Here is a 27828-nt window from a genome sequence, read left to right on the forward strand (position 1 = left end):
TTACTATCTAGTGTTGCCAGGTGTCCAGTATTCAACCGGGCAGTCAGGTATTTAAGTAGGCTGTCCAGTAAAATCTGATAAAGACAGCTCAGGCCTCTCACAACACTTTATCTCTGTGCATGGCAGGTTATAGAATGTGTACGAACACCACCTAGAGGGGGGGACAGAGCAGCACGCCTAATGCTGCGTGAAGCCTTTTGGATCTTCAAAATGAAGACAAGAAGGCCACAGGGCTTCAATATAGAGGGGGATATAATACATTTCTGGAAGAGATAGTAGTTTTCCCTATTCCTTTATTAAAATTATAGGGTCCCCTATTTGATCAGTACAGTAGTGATTGCCAACTCACACAATAAATACATATATATAAATATGGTGCATAAACATGAAATCTTAGGATATTAGATACCAGAAATGTATATATTGCTAGTCAAGAAGGATAATTGATTTAGAATTATATATTAGTTGAAATAGGACAAATAAGTATTCAACAATGGGCTAATTATTATTAGCTCTTATGTTTTTTCAATTATACACAAAATTCAGAACTAGCAGAGAAAGTATGCATAAGAGCACTATTTGTATATATCTATGTGTATTAAATAAATTCCTTTATTTAAAGCAATTAATGGGGTAGAGCAGACACATAAATAACAAGTAACTGACCAACTAGGGGTTAATCTCATTAGACTGAGGCACCAATAGGAGATTACCATCAGATTTAAAAGGCAGGAAGGAAGGGTAACAGGTCATGTTCATGATTAAGGGACTAACCGAAACATGTAGGACAGACCAGTTCCTGAAAATGTTCTGCCTATTCTTTTGATTTTAACTTCACTGTTGCCTATCAAGATGTTTTTATCTACATTTGGATATTAAAAATAGTATGCTCACTTTGGAGGATCGCAGTGTATTTCTTTTTGCTTGAATGTCCAGTAAAATCATCACAAAAATACAGGACACTTAAAAGTCCCTGAGTGTAAGCTACATTTAAAAGGCCTTCTATGCCTCAACACATTGTGAAGATGGGGTCAGACAAAGAGGTAATATTATTTATTTGTATGTTACTGGCAGTCAAAGGGTAAAATGAGTGCTCGGATGATAAAAAAATACATGGTGGGTTCATAAGTGAGGTCTAGGGATGAGCTTTTTTTGCGGGGAGGGGCATTGTGTAACCCTACCTGCCATTGTGCCCAGTCACTGACAGATTGTCTAGTATTTTTCTTCTTAAACGGAAAGTGTCCACAGCTGCATTCATTACTTTTGGGAAATACAGAACCTGGCAAAGACACCCCAGCCAAAGGCTTAAATACCTCCCCCACTTCCCTTATCCTCCAGTCATTCTTTGCCTTTCATCACAGGAGATTAGCAGAGAAGTATCTGAAGTTCGAGATAGTCTCTTATGGAGGGTAGTACTCTTCGCAATGGGACTAAAGTTTTAAGTAATCCTATCAGCCTCTCAGTGAGAGCATGGATGAAAGTTAGAGTCCGGAGATGCAGGGAGAGGTTTCCTGCAAACCCATCATATTAACAGCTCCTTGGTAATCAGCATTGACAAGTTTCTCTGCCTACCTTTATTCACTCAAGTCCATGTCAGAAGCGAGGCTACTATCTGTCACACTTGAAGGGCCATGTTCCTATTCCATGGCGTTGATTTCGGTAAGATCGTTTCATTTTATTTCGATATGTGAATGTAATGTTAATGAAACAAGGTAGGGTCCCAGTGGGACTTACTTCCGTATGCTGACTGTGTGCAACAGAGAGAGTCTAGCTCGCAGGTTGTCAGGTTCACAGGAGGTGGTGAGTGCCCCAGCCATTGGAGGTGTTAAAAGGGTGCCAGTTCCGATACGGAGAATGCTTCTTGTGATGAATATGAAATGGGCCCGGTAACCAATGCCCATCAGTTATGTTCTGATTGCTGTTCTAGAGTACTCTCTTCTCCCGAATCAGGGAGCTTAGAGTGTGTTGAGCCATCCACCTCCGAAGTTTCCATGTCCCGACAGGCGCGTGTCCCAGACCCTTTCTCGACTACGCAAGCAGGTGTCCCTAGGGCCTTTACCCCTTCTCCGGAGGGTGGTTTGTTTCTTCCAGAGGTTACGGCATGGTTCCACATGGCCATTTCTATGGTGCTGTCTCATTTATATCTCCCAAGTGAAATATTGCTAAGATATTGTCCGTGTTCTGTTAACCAGGGCCTGTCGGTCGTGGGATCGCCTGCTTCAGTACGGCCTTCTGGGGAAGGGTTGGCCTCTGAGGCTTCAGGGGCCCCAACCTCGGGGCCAGGGTCTTTTGTTGATCCGGTGAGAGATGATTTTGCCTTCCGTTATAGGCTGGTACGTCTTCGTGTTGTTTTAAGGCATGTTTTGGCGATGTTGGAGGATCCCAGTCCTAGTGGGCTGAGGGATCCGAGGCCTTAGATGTTGGAAGGTAAATTGGATATGACGTTTGGGGATGAAGCCAATCTACTTAACGTCTCTGTTTTATTTTTTCTTTATGTTTCGGTTCCAGTTCTGAGCTTGGGTCAATGGGGCCTCTGATCGGCTGGTTCCGTTGGCATTATCATTCACCTTGGGCCGGGCATTCACCCGATGGGTGCTGCCTTCATTCTCTTTTTGATCCGGATGGATGTGTTTAATTTGTTTTTTCTTAAGCTCATGTCTGCTAGATTTTCGTTTTTGAGAACGTTCTTCTCTGGAACCGATACTTGCGATTTTGGTCGCGTGGGCACTTCCTTGGAAGTTGTGCAATTTTTGAATAATAGAATTATGTTTTCTAGTTCATTTTTCATTTATCGATCCTTTGGGTCGAATTTTCTTGGACCTTGGGTAGTTCTGGAGCATCCTTATACCTGGCAGGTACTGGTCGGATGCTTACCTGGGTTCATGTCACCCTTGTGGTGATAATTTAATCCTTTCGGATTTGGAATGTCAATTGGCCTATTGCTACAGATTCTGGGCTTGGATCCTATCGAAGTATGAGGCCTACTGTTTAAATGCAACGCCTCTGACTGGAGGGTTGTAATTACCGATCTAAGGTTGGCTGTTTCGGGCTACTCGCCTGGGATACAGATCTGTTTTTTGCAGACATCATCATGGTTCTTTCAGGTCCCTGGGGACTCAGAACCATAATTTCCATTCCTTTGGAGTTGGGAGATGTGAGTGACCTATGTGGTCTGGTGTGATGAACGATTTGTGTCTTCACTCAAAGTTCTTACGGATGCTGACTCTTAAGCCTATTAAACATTTTCTACGGTGGCGGAGTCTCCTTCCTTCCCGCTGTGGGTGGATCATCTGGAAGTGCGGGCATGGCCTTCTTCCTCTGCTCAGAGTTGCGTTACTCTAAGAGGGGGTGTGCAGGGGTTCCCTGCCTTCTGTGGGGAGCTGTGAGGCTCCAGCTTTTACCTTGTTACAGAGGTTTCTCTTTGGAAGATCGATCCTACAAGGATCTCTGGCTGTTGTCTCTTCCATATTATACCCTTGGTCTAACCATGGTCTCGATGTTCGGGTGTTTCTGCATCCTTGTTGCAACTCTAGTCTTGGGGTTTAACAGTGAAGAGTCAAGGTCGGTTACAGACGGTCACCCTTCTGGGGTCAAGTAGTTGACCATTTCTCCTCGATGTTTCATGGAGGGTGCCTTATGTCTAACTCTTGGGATGGCAAGCAAGGCCCAGGGTTTTCATTCACCTTCGGTGTTGGTTGCCAGTGTGTTTAACACGTGTTAACGCTTGTCTACAAGATTTCCTTGCGATCCAAGTGCACTGAGTGCCGAATTCTTAAACTGATCATGAGCTCTTTCAGACTCTCGGGTTTGAGGCTGTTGCTAGATCGCCAAGTCTACGGACATTACATGGTGCGCTCTTAATCGTAAGAGGCAACTTAGGGTTCCTATGGAAGTTAGATCTTTCGATCAATTACATTTTTTGAGGACCCTGGCCTAGGTCCATGTCTCTCCCTAGATGGGTGTGGACGGTTCGGTCTCACCGTGGTGTTTGTGGTCCTGTGTGTCTCTCTCAGAAGGGGGGCGGAACTCTGTTTTTCGTGGGAGATGTCAATCTGCCTGTGGCTTAGGCTCTAGGTCTTTCCGACGGGTCCCTACTGGTCTTCTGGTGCATTTGATGCTCCTGTAGACTCCAGGTGTCTTTCAACTGTGTTGGTGATATGATCAAGGTCTCTCACCTCTATGGTAGGGTGGTTTCCCATTGCTTTCATTCTCTTCTCTTCTAGAGCAGGGGTTGGGTCCTCCTGGTTCAGAGTTACCTTAGTATCTGATTGTGTCCCACGATGACTTAGTGGTAAACTATGTTTCCTTGAAAGGTGATACAAATATCCTTGCCTCAAGCAGCTTTGTATGGTGACCTGTGGGTCCTTGTTTTTCCTGCCTTGTAAGGGTCTTTTCCCTTCTTGCATTTTCAGAATCCTGGTAAGGGAGATGTGATGTAGTGACTGGTCCCACTGTTCCTGCAGCGGGAGGCTGAGGGTTTGAACCCTGTTGGAGCTCCTGCTAAATGTTGGATTCTGATATATAGATGTTGGGGGTCTGAGGGCCCTCTTCCCTTGGGAAGTGTTCCATTTTTGGGGAAGGCAGCAGTGTAGGGGGTCTCGTACCCGTGCACAATGCCTATCCTGAATCACAGTAGAATGCCATTTGTAGTAGCGGTCAGAGGTCTACTCGGGGGCTTTGTTCCTCATTGACCCTTCCTTTCTCTTCCAGAGGTATGGGACTCTTGTCTTCGGTCTTTGACTAGCCTTTGGGCTGGGACCGTTACCCTGGAGGGAAGTTCGGGATCGGTTATCTATGTACTGTTGACCGTTTTCTTCCAGAGTCAGTCCTCCCCTTTAGTGGGAGGACTTTTGATGTCCTCTTCTTTTCTACTGGTGCTTGATACTGGGAGGGGACAATCCTTAGAGCCCGGTATTCGGAGGGCTGTTAACATTTCGAAGGTTAGCAGTTTGAAACCAGCTACTGCTATTTGAGCTTTGAATGTGTGCTAGCAGGCTTTAAAACGCCTTTCGGTGGTTTGGGTTTCGTGATGGTGGAGTCAGCTTTCCTACCTGGAAGTTGATCATTGAGAGTTCCTGTTCAGACGGCTTGGTGTTCTCCTTCATAACTGCTGGGATAGTTATCCTATTGCCACTGTCTCTGCTGGCCTAGCCTGCAGGTTTCGATCTGATACGTGGCAACAGGGAACTCTTGTTTTTCTGGAGTACCTTAGGGTTTGTGACTGGATCAGGGATATGAGGGTGTCCCTCGAGTCCTTTTTGGGACGTGTTTCCCTGTGTATGGATCTCTTTTTTATTCGGTCCTTGCGTTTCTAGGGAGTTTCTCTCCCTGGGCGCTACTATCGAAAGACAACCTTGAGTTGTTCTATGTTTGTTGAGCCATGTGGAATGATCCTTTGGATTTTTCCTGGGAATCTGTACTCCTTTTTGGGGGCAGATAGCGGTTCTTGTCTTTCGGCCAGGTACCTTCATGGGAGTCGTGACCCTCTGGGGCTGACTCCTCGGGGGCTGTTTGGGTTCTGCTGACTCTGGGACTGAGTGATCTCTAGTTCGGCTTGCTGGCGGTGTAACTGGTGTGCAGTTACCTGGGCTTCGGGTTTTCACCCGTGTCGTCTATATTTTTATAGGGTGTCGGGTAATTTCAGGCTGTGGTTCCTTTCGAAGGGGGCGCCTTTTGTACCCACCAGTTGTTTGCATTCAGTGTCCTATAGCTTGGGTATTGTTTTCCCAAAAGTAATGAATGCAGCTGTGGACTCAAAACATAAATTATGCTTACCTGATAATTTTCTTTTCTTCTGACGGGAAGAGTCCACAGCTCCCGCCCGTGTTTTTATCTATGAGGTGGCGGTAATTTTTGTACTTCTGGCACCTTTTTTTCACCCTGTTATTTCTCCTACTGTTCCTTGTTCCCTTGGCAGAATGACTGGGGGATGAGGGAAGTGGGGAAGGTATTTAAGCCTTTGGCTGGGGTGTCTTTGCCTCCTCCTGGTGGCCTGGTTCTGTATTTCCCAAAAGTAATAAATGCAGCTGTGGACTCTTCCCTTCAGAAGAAAAGAAAATCAGGTAAGCATAATTTATGTTTTTGTCGAGGGCAGCTGACACTCCTATTACTATAACATAAAACAGAACTGGTCTGTACCCAATAGGTTGTGCAGTTTTGCTTTTATTGTGCTTTATGTCTTTAACTAGCTCTATATTTTGATTTATATTGAATATTGGCAATGCTTTGAAAACTTGTAAATTATGTTTCCTCCTTTATGAAATAAAGCACAATTGTTTTTCCAACTCTGATTACAAGGACATAAAATTGTAAAAAGAAAATGCTCTACCACAGAATGTTAGAGTGTTGGGGGTTTTCTTTGCACTGTTGCTTGCAAATAACCATGGGCCAGATTACAAGTGGCACGGTAATTTTTTTTTGCTCGCAATTACTGCTTTGAAACTAAAATATTAACAGAAGTGCGCTGGCTTCAAGACTTTGTATATCTTCTATGGGGCGCGCTACAGAAAAAAAATATTAGTTATCGCTCGCACGCTAACCAGGCACTCTGCTAGATCAAGTGCGCTAAAGCCAAAAGTGCGTTAGGAATACTTTACATTACTATCTTTACGTATAAGAATGTTCTTTTTATTTTAAAATATATATTTCTATATATAACTGAATATTTATTTCTACAATATATATCTATACCTATATATCTATATCTTTATATCTATATATAAACAAATTACAAAATGAATAAAAATGATATTGCATATTTCAAGGTATTTGATTGGGAAGACCATATCCCCAAGCAATATATATATATATATATATATATATATATATATATACGTATATATATATACATATATATATATATACAGTATATACAGTATATACTGTATATATATATATATATATATATATATATATATATATATATATATATATATATATATATATATATATAGTTTATTAGACAAAGCACTCACTGGTCTTATCAAGTGTATCCAAACTTTATTCCTTAGTGATGTTTTGGGGTGTTCACCCCTTCATCAGACCTCAGACCAACCTGGTTGGTCTGATTAAGGGGTAAACACCCCGAAACGTCACTAAGGAATAAAGTTTTTATACACTTGATAAGACCAGTGAGTGCTTCCTCTAATTAACCCTGTGATTTCCTCTTAGCACCCTGGCATGTGTTGATGCTTTTAGTGAGAGTGCACTTATCTCTACAACATATACAAATATATGTGTGCATATATATATATATATATATATATATACACACACAAACACACATAGGGGCCTATTTATTAATGTGCAAGCAGACATGATCCAATATTGCGGATCATGTCCGCTGCACATTGATAAATGCCAACAGCATACGCTCTCGGCATTTATCATTGCACCAGCAGTTCTGATGAACTGCTGGTGCAATGCCGCCCCCTGCAGATTCGCGGCCAATCGGCCGCTAGCAGGGGGTGTCAATCAACCCGATTGTATTCGATTGGGTAGATTTCTGTCCGTGGCCTCAGAGCAGGCGGACAAGTTATGGAGCAGCAGTCTTCTGTTTCTGGCTTGAAGCTTGAAGGCTTGATAGAAACACAGGGCATCAAACTCAATAAGCTTGATAAATATATAGATAAATAGACTATTTTTATATATATATATATATATATATATATATATATATATATACATACACAGTCCCATACACAGTCCCAATATGAATCCGCTCTCCTTAGGCCAACTACCTGGTTGCTCCGTGAAGGTATAATATCACATCAAAAATCAGAACTAAACCAGGGTTTTCATCAAATACAATAGTCAAATATATTGACGTTTCGGGGAAACCTGTTCTGAACAAGGGGAAACAATTCCCCGAAAAGTCAATAAATTTGACTATTGTATTTGATGAAAACCCTGGTTTAGTTCTGATTTTTGATGTGATATATACAGTATATATATATATATATATATATATATATATATATATATATATATACACACACACACACACATATATATATATATATATATATATATATATATATATATATATATATATATATATATACATATACACACATATACACATACATACATTGTAGCCCTTTCCAGTTAAACACCTTGCCATATACCTTTATTTATTTATTTTATTATTTTTAAACCCTTTTATCAATATTTATGCTATGTTTTAATAAAAAAGGGTTTATATGAGTGTACTAATTTATTTCAATATGATTTTGATGTGTTTTGTACAACTTTTTATTTAACCCTTACATTTTACTTCTGGTCTTAAGTCGCACTTTTGCTTTCGAGCACAAACTATAACTTGTAACAACTATAACAACTTGTAATATGCAAGTAGGTGGGTTCGCGATCTTGACTGAAAGTTTAGGTGGATATCCACCTTGCTAACTCTTCTCTGGTAAATGCAATTTACCATGGACTTGTAATATCAAGTCACATGTTAACATTAGCGTGCTACAGTGATATTGCGCATCACTTTCCAAGCTATCATTAGAGCACCATTTGTAATCGTGCCCTATGTGTTTAATCCCTTCAGGAATTAAACATGTATTCAAAGTCAGCTCCAAAGCAACAATGCACTACTGTTAGCTAGCTTAACACATCTGTTGAGCCAATGACAAGAAACAAATGTGTGTAGCCACCAATCACAAGTCCCATGTAGTGCATTACTGCTGCTCTAAGCATATGTAGTGTAATTTTAAGAATACATTTTGTTTTTGTTGACGTTAGCAAAGGTGCAATAAAAACAAGCACGTTATTGTAAAACATAGAGAATAGCACTTAAAGCCATTTGCAGGTAAAACTGTGAATATGAAACAACCATGTAACCTCAAATTTTAAATTCATGGATTAAGGAGAAAGATAATTTAAATGCCAGGAGGAAATTCATAACCAAGCTGAGTATAAATGAAGCCACTTTACCAGCCTCCATTTTGTAGACAGAAATGCCTCTTGTTGTCCTTATAGGATCTACAAATGCAAGAGGAGGGACTGAGAAGCTGAATATTGTTTATTTGTGATTAAGGTTAAGGGGCCTATTTATCAAAGCATCAACTATGTTGCATTCGCTGGCGTCAATACGCTCACCAGACATCGCTTCTGCGGATCTGAATACAATCCCCTTATTTATCAAAAAAGCCGTCAAAAGCACGCGCATCAAGTACGGTGCGAAGAGCATCGGACTGGTGTTAACTAACAGTCATCGATGTTGCGGTTATTCGTGTTTTTCCCAACTTTATTTACACCATTTCATTATTGTCCATGAACAAGCACATTTCTCTAAAGCTAATCCTTTATTTTTTATCTGTTACATTGAATCAAACATCAATTCGAATTTTAAAATCCTTGTCTAAAATATTACACTGTGTGTCCTAATGTCAGCATCAATGTTTATCTTTAATACTAATTTCACATATACATACTTTCAAAGTATAATACACAATGTAACAAATGGCACTTACAAGTTCTGATGAGTGATCAATGACACAAGTATCTAGCAATATGATTCGTTAGTGATAGTTTATAATGTGTATTTGAATCAGATTGGCTGATGTCATAAATTATGTAATTATGCATATTCCAATCAAAAGTGGTGGAAAAATTCACTAGTGTGTGAGTTGTTTAGGAGTTTGCATCATAATTGGTGCGAAAAGTGTTGAGTCAAATTTGGCGTGAAGTGGAGAGTGTGACTTGTATTACATGGCTTAAACATGGTGCACAAAGGCCTAGATTTGGAGTTTGGCGGTAGCCGTGAAAACCAGCGTTAGAGGCTCCTAACGCTGGTTTTAGGCTACCTCCGGTATTTGGAGTCAGTCAAAAAAGGGTCTAACGCTCACTTTTCAGCCGCGACTTTTCCATACCGCAGATCCCCTTACGTCATTTGCGTATCCTATCTTTTCAATGGGATCTTTCTAACTCTGGTATTTAGAGTCGTGGCTGAAGTGAGCGTTAGAAATCTAACGACAAAACTCCAGCCGCAGGAAAAAGTCAGGAGTTAAGAGCTTTCTGGGCTAACGCCGGTTCATAAAGCTCTTAACTACTGTACTCTAAAGTACACTAACACCCATAAACTACCTATGTACCCCTAAACCGAGGTCCCCCCACATCGCCGCCACTCGATTAAATTTTTTTAACCCCTAATCTGCCGACCGCCACCTACGTTATACTTATGTACCCCTAATCTGCTGCCCCTAACACCGCCGACCCCTATATTAACCCCTAATCTGCCCCCCACAACGTCGCCGCCAACTACCTACAATAATTAACCCCTAATCTGCCGACCGCAAAGCGCCGCTACTTAACTTATCCTTATGTACCCCTAATCTGCTGCCCCTAACACCGCCGACCCCTATATTATATTTATTAACCCCTAATCTGCCCCCCTCAACGTCGCCTCCACCTGCCTACACTTATTAACCCCTAATCTGCCGAGCGGACCGCACCGCTACTATAATAAAGTTACAATTAAACCTAACACTACACTATCAATACATTAATTAAATACAATATGTACAAATAACTACAATGAAATAAACTAACTAAAGTACAAAAAATAAAAAAGAACTAAGTTACAAAAAATAAAAAAATATTTACAAACATAAGAAAAATATTACAACAATTTTAAACTAATTACACCTACTCTAAGCCCCCTAATAAAATAACAAAGACCCCCAAAATAAAAAATGCCCTACCCTATTCTAAATTACTAAAGTTCAAAGCTCTTTTACCTTACCAGCCCTGAACAGGGCCCTTTGCGGGGCATGCCCCAAGAAGTTCAGCTCTTTTTCCTGTAAAAAAAAAACATACAATACCCCCCCCCAACATTACAACCCACCACCCACATACCCCTAATCTAACCCAAACCCCCCTTAAATAAACCTAACACTAAGCCCCTGAAGATCATCCTACCTTGTCTTCACCTCACCAGGTATCACCGATCCGTCCTGGCTCCAAAATCTTCATCCAACCCAAGCGGGGGCTGGCGATCCATCATCCGGTGGCTGAAGAGGTCCAGAAGAGGCTCCAAAGTCTTCATCCTATCCGGGAAGAAGAGTAGATCCGGACCAGCAACCAACATCTTCCAAGCAGCATCTTCTATCTTCATCCGATGAGGACCGGCTCCATCCTGAAGATCTCCACCGCGGACCCATCTTCATCCGGCGACGTCCAACTGAAGAATGACGGTTCCTTTAAGGGACGTCATCCAAGATGGCGTCCCTCGAATTCCGATTGGCTGATAGGATTCTATCAGCCAATCGGAATTAAGGTAGGAATATTCTGATTGGCTGATGGAATCAGCCAATCAGAATCAAGTTCAATCCGATTGGCTCATCCAATCAGCCAATCAGATTGAGCTCGTATTCTATTGGCTGTTCCGATCAGCCAATAGAATGCGAGCTCAATCTTATTGGCTGATTGGATCAGCCAATCGGATTGAACTTGATTCTGATTGGCTGATTCCATCAGCCAATCAGAATATTCCTACCTTAATTCCGATTGGCTGATAGAATCCTATCAGCCAATCGGAATTCGAGGGACGCCATCTTGGATGACGTCCCTTAAAGGAACCGTCATTCTTCAGTTGGACGTCGCCGGATGAAGATGGGTCCGCGGTGGAGGTCTTCAGGATGGAGCCGGTCCTCATCGGATGAAGATAGAAGATGCCGCTTGGAAGATGATGTTTGCCGGTCCGGATCTACTCTTCTTCCCGGATAGGATGAAGACTTTGGAGCCTCTTCTGGACCTCTTCAGCCACCGGATGATGGATCGCCAGCCCCCGCATGGGTTGGATGAAGATTTTGGAGCCAGGACGGATCAGTGATACCTGGTGAGGTGAAGACAAGGTAGAATGATCTTCAGGGGCTTAGTGTTAGGTTTATTTAAGGGGGGTTTGGGTTAGATTAGGGGTATGTGGGTGGTGGGTTGTAATGTTGGGGGGGTATTGTATGTTTTTTTTTACAGGAAAAAGAGCTGAACTTCTTGGGGCATGCCCCGCAAAGGGCCCTGTTCAGGGCTGGTAAGGTAAAAGAGCTTTGAACTTTAGTAATTTAGAATAGGGTAGGGCATTTTTTATTTTGGGGGTCTTTGTTATTTTATTAGGGGGCTTAGAGTAGGTGTAATTAGTTTAAAATTGTTGTAATATTTTTCTTATGTTTGTAAAAAAAAAAATATTTTTTGTAACTTAGTTCTTTTTTATTTTTTGTACTTTAGTTAGTTTATTTCATTGTAGTTATTTGTACATATTGTATTTAATTAATGTATTGATAGTGTAGTGTTAGGTTTAATTGTAGGTAATTGTAGGTATTTTATTTAATTAATTTAATGATAGTATAGTGTTAGGTTTAATTGTAACTTAGGTTAGGATTTATTTTACAGGTAATTTTGTTATTATTTTAACTAGGTAACTATTAAATAGTTCTTAACTATTTAATAGCTATTGTACCTGGTTAAAATAATTACAAAGTTGCCTGTAAAATAAATATTAATCCTAAAATAGCTACAATGTAATTATAATTTATATTGTAGCTATATTAGGATTTATTTTACAGGTAAGTATTTAGCTTTAAATAGGAATAATTTATTTAATAAGAGTTAATTAATTTCGTTAGATTAAAATTATATTTAATTTAGGGGGGTGTTAGTGTTAGGGTTAGACTTAGCTTTAGGGGTTAATACATTTATTAGAATAGCGGTGAGCTCCGGTCGTCAGATTAGGGGTTAATAATTGAAGTTAGGTGTCGGCGATGTTAGGGAGGGCAGATTAGGGGTTAATACTATTTATTATAGGGTTAGTGAGGCGGATTAGGGGTTAATAACTTTATTATGATAGCGGTGCGGTCCGCTCGGCAGATTAGGGGTTAATAAGTGTAGGCAGGTGGAGGCGACGTTGTGGGGGGCAGATTAGGGGTTAATAAATATAATATAGGGGTCGGCGGTGTTAGGGGCAGCAGATTAGGGGTACATAGGGATAATGTAAGTAGCGGCGGTTTACGGAGCGGCAGATTAGGGGTTAAAAATAATATGCAGGGGTCAGCGATAGCGGGGGCGGCAGAATAGGGGTTAATAAGTGTAAGGTTAGGGGTGTTTAGACTCGGGGTACATGTTAGGGTGTTAGGTGCAGACGTAGGAAGTGTTTCCCCATAGCAAACAATGGGGCTGCGTTAGGAGCTGAACGCGGCTTTTTTGCAGGTGTTAGGTTTTTTTTCAGCTCAAACTGCCCCATTGTTTTCTATGGGGGAATCGTGCACGAGCACGTTTTTGAGGCTGGCCGTGTCCGTAAGCAACTCTGGTATCGAGAGTTGCAGTTGCGTTAAAAATGCTCTACGCTCCTTTTTTGGAGCCTAACGCTGACATTATATGGACTCTCAATACCAGAGTTATTTTAAAGGTGCGGCCAGAAAAAAGCCGGCGTTAGCTACGCGGGTCGTTACCGACAAAACTCTAAATCTAGCCGATAGATTTTTCAAAAAAATAAAAAGGAAGTTTGCTATATTATGTTGTTTATCTCTATATCTATTAGTTCAACAAGTTTGGGGCAAAACTTTGCACCAAATTTCAAGAAATAATGAGAGACAAAGTTGTAGCATAATCCATAAGTAGTAATGTAATTTTCATGTTTATCCCTTTATCTACTAGAGCACCAAATGTGATGCAATAATATTGTTTGATTTAGAAAGGGTAAACAATTTTAATAAAGTTTCTAATTTACATTTATTATGTAATATGCTTCATTCTCTTTCAGCATCGAACATCGAAGCTTTCTGTGTTTTCAGACTCCCATTGAGTTCTATGGCATCCGCAACCTCCAGGGTGGCGAATTGAAAACTAGGTACACTGAGTCGGAAAAGACGTGAGCGTAAATGTAGAATTTTTGATAACTTAGGGAGAGGTTCAAATAGCGTCGATTAGGAGGGTGAAAGAACAGAATTTCCGCTTGAATACCACTGTTTTTAACTTGCATCAATCTGCGTCGGATTGAGATTGTGGGATCGTATATTACGTCACAAAATTCAACATTTGCCGATTTTGATGCTTTGATAATTACAGCGGATCTATCTCGCGACAAATACGCAGCGGAATTCAAGCGTATTTTCAGTTGACGCTTTGATAAATATGCCCCTAAATATTAGAAGTCATCCTGTCTTAAAGTAAGATTTCCCTTCATATATATATATAGAGAGATGGTGATCAGTACAGCTACAAATGTAAAATAACTAACCACTAAGAGGAAAGCAATTTATAGATGTTGCCTAACTAGGCTAATTCAAAAGGCCTATGTGGTAACTCACCATAGAAAAAGCTACTGACCTGTTATTTGTTCCTGGTAGAGCGCTATATCTTTCTGTATGCATTTGAATTATGATCCTGTGGAAGTCTTCCTAAGGGTGATGGGGGAAACTAGACGTGGACTCCTTGCCCAATGAGCTTAGAGGAATATGGCTGCACCTCACTGATGAGGTCCATAGAAGGTCAAAACGATCGTCTGGGGTTTCCATTTCCCTTGTTCAGAGGAGGATTGCCTGGTATTTTGGGACTTGACTGACCTTACTAGGTGGGATCAAACTGATATACTTTAGGAAAGTTCTCCTCTGTGAAAAGCACAATTGGGTTAAAAGAGGCTGCTCCTAGGTGGAAACTTGCCATATAAAAATCTGCTGAGCTGTTGTTCGTTCCTGGTAGATTGCTTCTCTTTCTGTATGCATTTAAATTATGACCCTGGGGAAGTCTCCTTAAAGGGACAGTATACGCCAATTTTCATATAACTGCATGTAATAGACACTACTATAAAGAATATTATGCACGGATACTGATATAAAAATCCAGTATAAAACCGTTTAAAAATGTACTTAGAAGTTTCCAGTTTAGCTCTGTTTAAAAGGTTACTGTAACACCCACTGCAAGAGGGAAAGATGAGACACTCCCCCCTCCCCCTTCCTTTGCACATGAAAAGACCCTTTACACAAACAGAAAAAAGCTGGATTAGGTATACGTTTGTATTCTCCTAAAACTTTGGGGCTTGGTTAGGAGTCTGAAAATCAGAGCAATGTTTTTTAAAAATAAGCAAAACTATCCATTTAAAAAAAATAAATAAATACTTTATGGGCTATATAAATAGATCATCTACAAAACATTTATGCAAAGAAAAAAATGAGTGTATAATGTCCCTTTAAGGGTGATGGGGCAAACCAGATGTGGACTCCTTGCCTAACATGCTTAGGGGAATATGGCTGCACCTCACTGACGAGGCACATAGAAGGCCGAAACGATCATCTGGGGTTGCCAGTTGCCTTGTTCAGAAGAGGATTGTCCTTTTTTTGGGGCTGGATTGACCTTACTAGGAGGGAAAATACTGATATACTTCAGGAAAGTTTTCTGTGAAAAGCACAAGTAGGCTAAAAAATGCTGTTCCTAGTTGCTAAGTCGCCATAGAACAACCTGTTATTTATTCCTGGTAGAGAGCTTCTCATTCTGTATGCATTTAAATTATGACCCTGGGGAAGTCTCCATAAGTCACAGATATTCAAAGCAAGTTGCCGACATGGGACAATATCGGCAGACTTTTACAGAAGTGGCAATCCATATTATTTCCTATTGGAGACACATCGCCACGCATCTGCACTTCCCAGATCTGCACACTTTTTTAGAATATATCAACAGAATGACGCACTGCAAGGCTAACAAGGCCAGAAAGGCAAATTGTTTTCAGTCAGTCAATATATTCTATAAAAGGGGGCAGACGAGTTGCGATGTCTCTCCCATAAGAAATAATAGGGATTACGACTTCTGGAAAAGTCCGCCAACATCGCCCCGAGTGTGTGGGGGGCCATATTTGAAGTGTTCCTAAAAAGCACACAAACCGCATTGACTAAAGCCAAACACTGTTTCTATGTAGGAACACGTCAAAAAATGCCTGTGTAACCTAACTGTAACTACACTTACACTACCTGCCTCACACTATACAGTCTCACCACTGAAAGGTGGCGAGACAAACATAGCTGAAACCCTACATGTAACCTGTATTTCAGAGATTGGAATATATTGCACTACTGGTGATTTATACCAATCAAAATGCAGGTTACTCCCCTGGAACACCCAGCTAACTCCCACATCTCCGCTATACCTGACTTATAAAGACACAAACAAAAACTATAAGAGCTATGGCAATACAGGTATATTCTATGTTTAAATTAAATGCATTTTCCTGTATACTGCATATTAAAGTGATGGTAAATCCGAGTGTTTAAAAAACGCTAGGATTTACCATCACTAAAAATAGAGTGGACTTTTAGTGCTAAACTCACCCTTTCTGTGGCGTGGCTCCTCACTAAAGTCAGCACCTCTGGCCACGCGTGGCACAGCGCTCTTCTTTCACTAGCCATTCTAGTCATCTGGCAGTGTTCTGTATGCTAGCAGCACGGCTATTGGTTTAGAGGTGGAAACGTCACATCATTGGTAAAGAGCACTTTGCCATGTGAGTTTAGCACCCTTTTTTTACTAAGTCATCACTGGAAGTCCACATTATTTTTAGTAAATCCTAGGGTTTTTTAGTTTTATTATAATTTTTATTTTTTATTTAAAAATCTTTTATTGAGGTTGTTAGAGGATATGACACCAAGTAAACAGGTTACAGAAACTTTTTTTTTTAAAATACATTAGTTGTTATATTATTATGTCACTAAGATATGTAAATATGTACATCTTACACATACAGCTCAATAGTGACTGAAAACATAGAAGTTTACAATAATATTTATACATAACAAAATAAATTGAAACCTCTTTCTTTAACTTTAAATATTCCTCTTACTCTTCAGAGGGTCACTTTTGTACCCAGGAAAACCAAAATAACACATAGAGGAAATTCAATGATACAGACGGTCACTCTTGGACCTTGGTAAAATAGTAACTAGGATAATAGCGTATGAATAAAATGAGAAAGGGTATATATAAAAATAAAAATAGAATATTTCTCAGAGACCTAGGTTTCAGTAGTATATATTACTAGTTTGGGGGCTAAAAGCCTGACCAAGAAGCGAGTAATCTTCAAATTTACAGTTACAATTAGACTGAGACTGCCTCTTATGAGATGTTTCTTTGTTGGCTAATGTGTGGGGAGATAAGTTTGTGAAGCAAGGCAGTTATATAGGGCTTAAGCGACGAGGTATCTAAGCAGTTCCTGTGAGGGAATAATGTCATGTTTGTAACTATAATGTGTAGGTAAGCTTTGCCATGTGGGCATGGGCCCTATAACCAATAGCTAGTATTATTATTATTATCATTTATTTGTATAGCGCCGTCAAATTCCGTAGCGCTGCGTACAATGATAGGGGTATTCAATGACAAAGATTTGTGATAAAATACAAAACATAACAAGACTAAACAAATCTAGCACAGGAGGAAGAGGGCCCTGCTCCGGAGAGGTCACAGTCTATAGGTTTAGGGTGCAGAGACATAAGGTTGGGGTAGCTTGTTACATCGGTTGTATTTGCAGCAGTGAGTCAAGCAGTTCAAGTACATGTATTAGCTTGGTTCGGATGCGGGATGGAGGAGAGATGGTAAGCCTCTCTGAATAGGTGGGTTTTCAAGGATCGTCTGAAGCTATACAAGGTTGGAGACAGTCTGATGGAGCGGGGTAGAGAGTTCCAGAGGACAGGAGCAGCACGTGCGAAGTCTTGGAGACGGGAGTGGGATGTATAGATAACAGGAGTGTAGAGACGTAGGTCAGAGGTTGATCGAAGAGGACGGGATGGGGAGTATTTCAGGATGAGAGAGGAAATATAGTTGGGAGTTAGACTGTTGAGTGCTTTGTAGGTTAGGGCTAATACTTTAAATTGTATTCTGGAGTGTATGGGGAGCCAGTGTAGAGACTGGCAGAGCGGAGCAGCTGATGTAGATCATCGACTTAGGTGGATGAGTCTAGCAGAAGCATTCATAATAGATTGGAGGGAGGAAAGGCAGTGTTTTGGAAGGCCATTTAAGAGTAGATTGCAATAATCAATGCGTGACAGGATGAGGGAATGAATAAGTATTTTTGTAGTTTTTTTGATTAAGGAAGGGACGAATTCTGGAAATGTTGCATAGGTGTGAACGGCAGGATTTGGTAAGCGTTTGTATATGTGGGTTGAATGTGAGTTCTGAGTCTAGTGTGACCCCAAGGCAGCTGACCTGGGGTGAGGTGTTGAGAATAGAGTCTCCAACCATCAGAGAAATGTCAGGTGTCGGATGTCTCGAAGAGGGGGGGATAAGAAGCAGCTCAGTTTTGGACAGATTGAGTTGGAGGTAGTGTGAAGACATCCAAGAGAAAATTGCAGAGAGGCCGTCAGAAATCTGGTTGAGTATAGAGGGAGAGATATCAGGAGAGGAAAGCTAGATTTGGGTATCATCAGCATATAGGTGGTACTGGAATCCAAAGGAGGCTATAAGTTTTCCAAGGCAGGATGTATAAAGAGAGAAAAGCAAGGGACCCAAGACAGAGCCTTGCGGTACTCCAACTGAGAGAGGCATAGGATCACAAGATATGTTGCTAAAGGAAACTGAAAACGAGCGGTTTGAAAGATATGATGCAAACCAGGAGAGGGCTGTGTCTTGGATGCCAAATGAATGTAGTATTTTTAGGAGGAGAGGATGGTCAACTGTGTCAAAAGCTGCGGACAGGTCAAGAAGAATTAGTAAGGAGTAATGGCCTTTTGCTTTAGCTGATAACAGGTCATTTGTTACTTTAGCAAGAGCGGTTTCTGTTGAGTGTTTAGGGCGGAAACCAGATTGTAGTGGATCAAGTAAGGAGTTAGTTGTGAGAAATTGAGTTAGCCGATTATACACTAGTCGTTCCAATAATTTTGAAGCAAAGGGAAGTAAGGAGACCGGTCGATAGTTAGAAGGCGTGGAGGGGTCAAGCAAGGGCTTTTTTAGGATTGGTATGATTGACGCATGCTTGAATGTGTCAGGAAATGTGCTAGCAGTGAGAGATTAGTTAAAGAGATGAGTTAGGGTAGGGGTTAGTGAAGCAGAGAGAGAGGGAATAAGTCATGAAGGAATAGGGTCAAGTGGGCAGGTTGTGAGATGAGCCGAGGATAGGAGTGCAGAGACTTCTTCCTCTGTTACAGGAGGGAACTAGCATAGATTTTTGTTAATATAAGGGGTGGGTAGGATCGCTGGGTTTGCGGGGTGCGAGGTGCAGATCTCTTTTCTAGTAGGCATGTTAGGAGTATAAAAGTTACCCACTATTAAAATGTAGATTATACACAACTACTTAACCCTCTGATGGGGACAGACGTTGAATTATATTATGTTCTGCTCTTCCCTCTAACTACTTTTTTTTTTTTTTATAAATATTTTTATTGAGGTTGTGCGAGAACGATGCAACTTAAATGAAACATCATATCAGTAAAACAAATATAGATGGTACATTTCAATTTGACAACTTCTATATAGATAGAAAATAAAATTCTCAATATGAATAATCTTAGAGAAAAAACTGGAACCTCTTTTTCTTAATTAACAGTTTGAGTGGTCACTTTTGGATCTATAAACTTAGAATGGTTTAGCAATTGTTAAATGAAAGGAAAAGTGAGAATATGGTTCTACTACAGGGAGTGCAGAATTATTAGGCAAATGAGTATTTTGACCACATCATCCTATGCATTTTGTCTTACTCCAAGCTGTATAGGCTCGAAAGCCTACTACCAATTAAGCATATTAGGTGATGTGCATCTCTGTAATGAGAAGGGGTGTGGTCTAATGACATCAACACCCTATATCAGGTGTGCATAATTATTAGGCAACTTCCTTTCCTTTGGCAAAATGGGTCAAAAGAAGGACTTGACAGGCTCAGAAAAGTCAAAAATAGTGAGATATCTTGCAGAGGGATGCAGCACTCTTAAAATTGCAAAGCTTCTGAAGCGTGATCATCGAACAATCAAGCGTTTCATTCAAAATAGTCAACAGGGTCGCAAGAAGCGTGTGGAAAAACCAAGGCGCAAAATAACTGCCCATGAACTGAGAAAAGTCAAGCGTGCAGCTGCCAAGATGCCACTTGCCACCAGTTTGGCCATATTTCAGAGCTGCAACATCACTGGAGTGCCCAAAAGCACAAGGTGTGCAATACTCAGAGACATGGCCAAGGTAAGAAAGGCTGAAAGATGACCACCACTGAACAAGACACACAAGCTGAAACGTCAAGACTGGGCCAAGAAATATCTCAAGACTGATTTTTCTAAGGTTTTATGGACTGATGAAAAGAGAATGAGTCTTGATGGGCCAGATGGATGGGCCCGTGGCTGGATTGGTAAAGGGCAGAGAGCTCCAGTCCGACTCAGACGCCAGCAAGGTGGAGGTGGAGTACTGGCTTGGGCTGGTATCATCAAAGATGAGCTTGTGGGGCCTTTTCGGGTTGAGGATGGAGTCAAGCTCAACTCCCAGTCCTACTGCCAGTTTCTGGAAGACACCTTCTTCAAGCGGTGGTACAGGAAGAAGTCTGCATCCTTCAAGAAAAACATGATTTTCATGCAGGACAATGCTCCATCAGACGCGTCCAAGTACTCCACAGCGTGGCTGGCAAGAAACGGTATAAAAGAAGAAAATCTAATGACATGGCCTCCTTGTTCACCTGATCTGAACCCCATTGAGAACCTGTGGTCCATCATCAAATGTGAGATTTACAAGGAGGGAAAACAGTACACCTCTCTGAACAGTGTCTGGGAGGCTGTGGTTGCTGCTGCACGCAATGTTGATGGTGAACAGATCAAAACACTGACAGAATCCATGGATGGCAGGCTTTTGAGTGTCCTTGCAAAGAAAGGTGGCTATATTGGTCACTGATTTGTTTTTGTTTTGTTTTTGAATGTCAGAAATGTATATTTGTGAATGTTGAGATGTTATATTGGTTTCACTGGTAAAAATAAATAATTGAAATGGGTATATATTTGTTTTTTGTTAAGTTGCCTAATAATTATGCACAGTAATAGTCACCTGCACACACAGATATCCCCCTAAAATAGCTAAAACTAAAAACAAACTAAAAACTACTTCCAAAAATATTCAGCTTTGATATTAATGAGTTTTTTGGGTTCATTGAGAACATGGTTGTTGTTCAATAATAAAATTAATCCTCAAAAATACAACTTGCCTAATAATTCTGCACTCCCTGTATGTAAATAATATGGTAAGATATATAAGTATAGGTAGGTTGCGGCATAGGCAAGAAAAGCCTCATAGTTAGCCCTCCTAGATTAGGAGGTTTATTATGGGGATGGGGGGGAGGTGGTAAGTTGAATACGATGAATAAGATATATAGCTGAGGAGGCTTTTAAAATGTGGAATATCATAGGCAGATGAGGTAAACCTCAAATAGAGGCGCATCAAACATTTTAGACAGATATCAAGGCTAATAAAATAGAGTCTGGTAGGAAAGTTCCAACAATACAAGTGATATATTATGAATATCAGATCAGTTATTCCCTCAGTAAACATTCAAGGTCTTTTTGGACTTAAATATTAGTATAATAGTTGCTCAGGGAAGTATAATAACAAGATAAACATCAAATATAAAAGGCAGGGAAACCATGGATGAGGATATCAGTGTGGGTCCAGCCCACCATATTGACATAACAAATATTACATTATTATACCACGCGTCACCCCAATAGAGACCACATCAACAGGTTAATAGGTTTGCACATCATATCTTGCAGTGAGAATAAAAAAGTAACCATACAGACTGGCTTCATAAACAAACAAAAAACATAATCAATGACAGTGTCTCAAATATAACAGATATAAGGACCTGAATTACCATAACTGAAAATAGATTATAATAGCAGCATGGAAACAAAAAAGGACTCAAGAGTAAGACTGTAGTGCACTCAAATCAGCAGATTGAAAAGGACCAGACTTAACATCATACACCCTGATCGTCATGTGTAGAGGATATATAGCAGAAATAGTCCAGAGCATGCTAAACAAAAAATACACATGTCCATCTGGATCAGTGACGTGCAGTGAGGTCAGAGGCTGGTGAGGCACCGGCTGTGATATGCCATATGCCATATATCATATATATGAACCCGACAAGGGCAGCTTAAATTTACGATTAAATAGGCAGGTTGAAGGTCTAATTTAATGCTATTATTAAATTTGCTTCATTCTCCTGGTATCCTTTGTAGAAGAATATGCAGAAATGCACTACTGGGTGCTAACTGAAGACATTAAATGAGCCAATCACTAGATGCTACCAGTAGCGCATTTCTGCTCCTTAGCCTACCTAGGTATGCTTTTCAAATGATACCAAAAAAAGAAAGCAAAATAGATAACAGAAGTAAAAAATCTAAAGTTGTCTTTCCTATCCCTTTAAGTAACACATTATTCTCTATTAGGTTTTATCCTTCCTTACAAAGCAACTGCAATTGTATTTCTTAAAGGGACATTAAACCATACATTTTTCTTTCATGATTTAGGTAGAACATACAATTGTTTGAAACTACTTTCTAGTTTACTTCTTTTATGTAATCACCTTCATTCTCTTAGTATCATTTGTTGAAGGAGCAGCAATGCACTACAGGTTTCTAACTGAACACATGGGTGAGCAAATGACAATCGGTATATATATGCAGCCACCAATTAGCAGCTAGAACCTAGGTTCTTTGCTGCTCCTGAGCTTTCCTAGATAAACATTTTAGCAAAGGATAACAAGAGAATGAAGCAAATTAAATAATAGAAGTATATTGTAAATTTTCTAATTGTATACCTGATCTGAATCATGAAAGAAAAATACACACTGACACCTCTAGGACTGAGGATACATACATACACTGACACCTCAAGGACTAAGGATACACATATACACTGACACCTCTAGGACTGAGGATACACACACACACTGACACCTCTAGGACTAAGGATACACACATACACTGCAGCTCCATTTCAGTTCCCTTCTATGTTTTGTATTTTCTCTGGGTGATTACATCCACCTGAGCACCCCTTCTTTGTTCTCAGTCAGTTTGGCTTTGTGAGCTCGCATGATGGTGTGGCTGTGTTAGGGACTCAGGCAATGCAAAGGACCTTGACTTGGTGCCTGAGCTTTCCCATTTGGCCAGATGCGGTAACTAACCTTTCCAGTTGTGATTTTATCTTAGCTGTGAGCTAGCTGGTGAGTGCTGGGTGTTTCTATGTGTTGTATTACTTTTTGTTTGTAATCCCGCTTGTTTCTTGCACCCATTCCGGGCTGGGGTTAATTGCCTGTGGCTCTGGTGACATCACAGCTTTTTTGGAGTGCTATTTAGCACCCAGGGCTGGATGTTGCTGAGTCACAGGATGTGTACCTGGTCCGGTCTTGGAGTGCAGTTCCCTTCCATGTTTTTTATATATATATATATATATATATATATATATATATATATATATATATATATACAGTAATAGGGGGTCAGACCATCTCAGAGACTGTGGGCACAGGGTACCTCCTTTTGCAGACATGTAATCTGATTCACATTTTTTCTGTGTAATGTAAAAAAAAAAATGATATGTACTAAATTCACCCTTTTTTTGTTGGGGGGAGGCCCTTCTTAGATTCTTGCACCTGGGCCCTGTGGTTTCTAGTTACTCCTCTGCATACACTGACACCTCTAGGACTGAGGATACACACATAATTACACTGACACCTCTAGGACTGAGGATACACACATACACTGACACCTCTAGGACTGAGGATACACACATACACTGACACCTCTAGGACTGAGGATACACACATGCACTGACACCTCTAGGACTAAGGATACACACATACACTGACACCTCTAGGACTGAGGATACACACATAATTACACTGACACCTCTAGGACTGAGGATACACACATACACTGACACCTCTAGGACTGAGGATACACACATACACTGACACCTCTAGGACTGAGGATACAAACATACACTGACACCTCTAGGACTGAGGATACACACCTTCACTGACACCTCTAGGACTGAGGATACACACTTACACTGACACCTCTAGGACTGAGGATACACACATAATTACACTGACACCTCTAGGACTGAGGATACACACATACACTGACACCTCTAGGACTAAGGATACACATATACACTGACACCTCTAGGACTGAGGATACACACATACACTGACACCTCTAGGACTGAGGATACAAACATACACTGACACCTCTAGGACTGAGGATAAACACCTACACTGACACCTCTAGGACTGAGGATACACACATACACTGACACCTCTAGGACTGAGGATACAAACATACACTGACACCTCTAGGACTGAGGATACAAACATACACTGACACCTCTAGGACTGAGGATAAACACCTACACTGACACCTCTAAGACTGAGGATACACACATACACTGACACCTCTAGGACTGAGGATACACACATACACTGATACCTCTAGCACTGAGTATACACACATATACTGACACCTCTAGGACTAAGGATACACACATACACTGACACCTCTAGGACTGAGGATACACACATAATTACACTGACACCTCTAGGACTGAGGATACACACATAAACTGACACCATTAGGACTAAGGATACACACATATACTGACACCTCTAGGACTGAGGATACACACATACACTGACACCTCTAGGACTGAGGATACACACATACACTGACACCTCTAGGACTGAGGATACACACATACACTGACACCTCTAGGACTGAGGATACACACCTACACTGACACCTCTAGGACTGAGGATACACACATACACTGACACCTCTAGGACTGAGGATACACACATACACTGACACCTCTAGGACTGAGGATACACACATACACTGACACCTCTAGGACTAAGGATACACACATACACTGACACCTCTAGGACTGAGGATACACACATACACTGACACCTCTAGGACTGAGGATACAAACATACACTGACACCTCTAGGACTGAGGATACACACATAAACTGACACCTTTAGGACTAAGGATACACACATAAACTGACACCTCTAGGACTGAGGATACACACATACACTGACACCTCTAGGACTGAGGATACACACATACGCTGACACCTCTAGGACTGAGGATACACATACACTGACACCTCTAGGACTGAGGATACACACATACACTGACACCTCTAGGACTAAGGATAAACACATACACTGACACCTCTAGGACTGAGGATAAACACATATGCTGACACCTCTAGGACTGAGGATACAGCGGATTCTATGGATGTATGGCCTGTGTGAGGTACTATAATGGGTACGGGTATTAATAGGAATTGAAAACAGTCTGCGTGAAGGGAGCAATATTTTATATTAGATATGCTAGCAAATAAATAAAATAAAATACAGAGCGCTGCCTCGGCCGCTGGCAACCGCTCCATAGTGCCTAAATCAGCAGTGTTGTGAAAAATAAAGTGCGTGGGATCCTAAATCTATATATATATATATTTAAAAAAAAGGAATAGGAATAACTATTGTGCGCAAGTATTCTCTTGTATATTTATAGTAATGATACGCAGTTTTCTTAGGTTACCCCAAAACAGGCTATATCAAGTATTGCTATGCATTAAAAGCAGGTTAGTTATCCGAGGATGTTTTGGCTTTGGATGTTTAAACTGGGAAACACCTATCAAGTACTCAGGACCTTTCCAACCCTGGAAGCAAAGCCGACTAGAATAAATGGAACTATAATTATACCGGATGTAAAAAAATGTAATAGCCAAATGTGAGCCAGAGGGCTGAAGGAAAGAAATATCTTCCCTATATCAATCTTGAGCAAGGCTGAGTGTTCTTATGCTTATCCTAGTGTTTTTTAAACGCTCAGATTTATCATCACTTTAATTTAAGTATTGTATAGATTTTAAACATGTTGGGGGGATGTTTTAACACAGAAAAAAAAAATCTATACAATACTTAAATTAATATGCATTATAAAGGAAAATGCATATCATTTAAACATTGTATATACAGGGAGTGCAGAATTATTAGGCAAATGAGTATTTTGACCACATCATCCTCTTTATGCATGTTGTCTTAATCCAAGCTGTATAGGCTCGAAAGCCTACTACCAATTAAACATATTAGGTGATGTGCATCTCTGTAATGAGAAGGGGTGTGGTCTAATGACATCAACACCCTATATCAGGTGTGCATAATTATTAGGCAACTTCCTTTCCTTTGGCAAAATGGGTCAAAAGAAGGACTTGACAGGCTCAGAAAAGTAAAAAATATTGAGATATCTTGCAGAGGGATGCAGCACTCTTAAAATTGCAAAGCTTCTGAAGTGTGATCATCGAACAATCAAGCGTTTCATTCAAAATAGTCAACAGGGTCGCAAGAAGCGTGTGGAAAAACCAAGGCGCAAAATAACTGCCCATGAACTGAGAAAAGTCAAGCGTGCAGCTGCCAAGATGCCACTTGCCACCAGTTTGGCCATATTTCAGAGCTGCAACATCACTGGAGTGCCCAAAAGCACAAGGTGTGCAATACTCAGAGACATGGCCAAGGTAAGAAAGGCTGAAAGACGACCACCACTGAACAAGACACACAAGCTGAAACGTCAAGACTGGGCCAAGAAATATCTCAAGACTGATTTTTCTAAGGTTTTATGGACTGATGAAATGAGAGTGAGTCTTAATGGGCCAGATGGATGGGCCCGTGGCTGGATTGGTAAAGGGCAGAGAGCTCCAGTCCGACTCAGACGCCAGCAAGGTGGAGTACTGGTTTGGGCTGGTATCATCAAAGATGAGCTTGTGGGGCCTTTTCGGGTTGAGGATGGAGTCAAGCTCAACTCCCAGTCCTACTGCCAGTTTCTGGAAGACACCTTCTTCAAGCAATGGCACAGGAAGAAGTCTGCATCCTTCAAGAAAAACATGATTTTCATGCAGGACAATGCTCCATCACATGCGTCCAAGTACTCCACAGCGTGGCTGGCAAGAAAGGGAATAAAAGAAGAAAATCTAATGACATGGCCTCCTTGTTCACCTGATCTGAACCCCATTGAGAACCTGTGGTCCATCATCAAATGTGAGATTTACAAGGAGGGAAAACAGTACACCTCTCTGAACAGTGTCTGGGAGGCTGTGGTTGCTGCTGCACGCAATGTTGATGGTGAACAGATCAAAACACTGACAGAATCCATGGATGGCAGGCTTTTGAGTGTCCTTGCAAAGAAAGGTGGCTATATTGGTCACTGATTTGTTTTTGTTTTGTTTTTGAATGTCAGAAATGTATATTTGTGAATGTTGAGATGTTATATTGGTTTTACTGGTAAAAATAAATAATTGAAATGGGTATATATTTGTTTTTTGTTAAGTTGCCTAATAATTATGCACAGTAATAGTCACCTGCACACACAGATATCCCCCTAAAATAGCTATAACTAAAAACAAACTAAAAACTACTTCCAAAACTATTCAGTTTTGATATTAATGAGTTTTTTGGGTTCATTGAGAACATGGTTGTTGTTCAATAATACAATTAATCCTCAAAAATACAACTTGCCTAATAATTCTGCACTCCCTGTACATATACTGCTTCTCTAAACTATTAACACATTACACACCTAACTTCCGGGGCAATCTTACTCCACTAAACTATTAACTAGTAATCTGCCATAAACTATTAACCTGACCAACTTATATAACCTTTTAAACCCTAAACACCCACAAACCCCCACCACAAACACCCCCTAACCTATTAACCTCTAAACCACCTCAAACCCCCAATGCAAACATCCCCTAACCTAGTAACCCCTAAACCGCCACAACCCTTCAACACAAACTAACCCTACACTACTTAACTACCGC

At 40.7% G+C, this 27828-nt stretch overlaps 1 protein-coding gene across 1 annotated transcript in view; it reads left to right on the forward strand.

The window, feature by feature from the left end:
• Positions 1-27828, forward strand: part of LOC128664454 (protein 4.2) — a 165406-nt gene that overhangs the window by 118643 nt on the left and 18935 nt on the right. The window lies entirely within an intron of this gene.

The sequence above is a fragment of the Bombina bombina genome, chromosome 1 (genome assembly GCF_027579735.1).
Source record: "Bombina bombina isolate aBomBom1 chromosome 1, aBomBom1.pri, whole genome shotgun sequence".
Lineage (NCBI taxonomy): Eukaryota > Metazoa > Chordata > Amphibia > Anura > Bombinatoridae > Bombina > Bombina bombina.